The following is a 2,500-nucleotide window of genomic DNA, read 5'->3' as shown; positions in this document are numbered from 1 at the left end:
GATCCCTGGGCTTTGTTTTTAGTTCCTGTTACTGATCCATTGCCTTATTAGGAAGGAGGGAAGTTTCTTTGCTTAGCAGTGGGAGTGGGAAGCACTGAGCTGACCTTTTGTCCGATTTGGTGAAGTTTCAGCCAGAAACTAGTAGTCCATTGGTCATTTTGGGCCAATTCCTAGCTCCTTCAGCCCCTGATATAAAACACGCTAAACTGTACTGCTGATCTAACCAGCATATCCTATAACTGAAAAGTTCATCTCTACTTGATGCCCAAGTAGACTATTCTCTATCTGTAAAGCCTAGCACTTACTCCTACAGTACTTGCACCTTGATAAAGCACTCTTATTATAGATGGTTCCTCACCAGCACAAAACCCAGTGCGCACGGCGTCCTTTGAAAGTTCTTTATCTACTACTTCTAGTATGTCGAGGGATCAGTTGCTAGTGTCCTCCAGCTCAACTGGTGAACCTGAATATTGAGGCAATGTTACAATTGCCTCATGTACACAGACAATCCTCTCCTTCTCCCACAAAACACAAATACATAGAGATGCAACTATAATGGCCAAACTGGAGGCTGAGCTCTCTCAACATAGGACTGGCAAGACCAGACAGGAGGAGAAGGCAACCACACAATACATACCCAGTCACACATGGTACCATCACAACTTCAAATCATACACATACTCACACAACGACATACTCGGAGGCTCTGGTCAAAAAATTTACCAAAACAGCAGAGGCCACCAAAGCAGACACCCAAACAACTACCACCTCACGACCCAACACATGCAACACATAGACCACACAGTCAGAGTGTCAAACAGTCACAGCCCTTAAGGCCAAACAAAATGCCAGACACACTTGTCATTGGTGATTCCATAGTCAGGCACACTGGCGTCCCGCCACCAGACTGAGTAAGGAGAAGGTCACAGTAAGCTGCCTGTCGGGCTAGAATCCGCCACATAACGCAAGCACTCAGGTCTCTCAACAGCAGGTACAAGTGCGACTCAGTCATTGTCCACGCTGGTGTCAACGACCTGAGACGTGCATCCTTGGACTACATGAAAAGGGACGCCGAGGAGCTCTCTGATTATGTAGCCCAGGCAGGTATGACCCTGACCTTGAGCAGTATCCTACCTTCACCTAGAATGATGCCACAATACAGTGATAAGATGATCAGCTTTAATAATTGGCTTAAATTCTGGTGTCATTCAAAGGGGATCCAATGTCTGTCTGCCTGGGATGACATGCTGGACAAGCCACGCTTACATAAGGGACGGCTTGCACCTTTCACCCTGGGCTTCGGATATTGGCAAAAGGCTCTTGACACCCCATAGTGCCTTTTTTAGGCAAGGCTCAAATTCTAAACCTACCACCCTAGAACACCAAAAGGAAAAAAACTAAGGGTAATGCTGCTCAATGCCAGAAGTCTCAATCTCAAGATGCACGAGCAGACTCTCAATATGGAGAACATCGATGTCTGTGCTGTGACAGAAACCTGGTTCAGGGCTCCTGAGAGCACTGAGAGCCTAACAGGTTTCACCTCATATCATCGTTCGGCCCCAAAATCCGGACAACACCAAGAAAAGGAGGGGTGTCCATATTCATAAAGGACACACCCACACGCACTCTGCTGTTGGTGGCAACGCACGCATGCATCGGAGACCATCCAGGTGCAATTAACCATAGGCAAGACTGCTCTGCAATTTGTAGCATGTTACAGGCCACCCTCTCAAACTCAGGAACCTCACATGGCCTTCCTGAAAACATTGGAGGATAAATGTATCTCCAAACACCATCATACTAGGTGACTTCAACTACCCTAATATAGACTGGGAACACTACTCAAGCCCGAACACTCTAACCCAAAGATTCCTGGAGTTCATAAACTCAAATGCATGGAACAACTAGTCACCATCCCACAAGAGGTGAAAACATACTTGATCTCATCATCACGAACATGGGATCAAAATGTTCAACACCGAAGTATACCTCGCTGGTGAGATCAGATCATAAACTAATCTCGCTGGAGGTCCTCATCCCCCACCTGAAACAAAAAGACCACAGTGAAAAACTTCTCAAAAGCGATTTCACACTTCTAAAAACTAGTGTGGTCTCCTTTAAGGCCCCTGAGCCAGTGGTAAACATTACTCAAACCGCTGAATCACTTACAAATGCCTTCTACCAGCACCTACAGGACTGCATGGATCAGGCAATCCCAAACAAAACTAAGACTCTCTGTACCAAAGGCAAGCCCAGTCTGGTGGACCCCAGCCATAAACAAGCTCTACAACAAAAGGAGGAAGCTACTACAAGATAGAGCAAAATCCTTGAAAGGTAAGACAGCTTTGCTCATTATAAGTACAAAACTAAGAGCTCTCATAAAATCATCCAAGGCAAATTTTGAGAGAAAAATCGCCAAGGACTCTAAAGACAATCATAAGGCCTTCTTTAGCTATGTTAGAAACCTAGGAGGAAACTCCCAGATATGCTCAGAATTAGT

At 45.6% G+C, this 2,500-nt stretch overlaps 1 protein-coding gene across 1 annotated transcript in view; it reads left to right on the top strand.

Annotated features, from left to right (window-relative positions):
- The window catches only part of CCT3 (chaperonin containing TCP1 subunit 3), a 1,145,726-nt gene that overhangs the window by 214,601 nt on the left and 928,625 nt on the right, over window positions 1-2,500 (top strand).

Source organism: Protopterus annectens, chromosome 8.part0, assembly GCF_019279795.1.
Source record: "Protopterus annectens isolate FY-2018-M chromosome 8.part0, PAN1.0, whole genome shotgun sequence".
NCBI lineage: Eukaryota > Metazoa > Chordata > Ceratodontiformes > Protopteridae > Protopterus > Protopterus annectens.
This window is presented reverse-complemented; position numbering and strand designations above follow the sequence as displayed.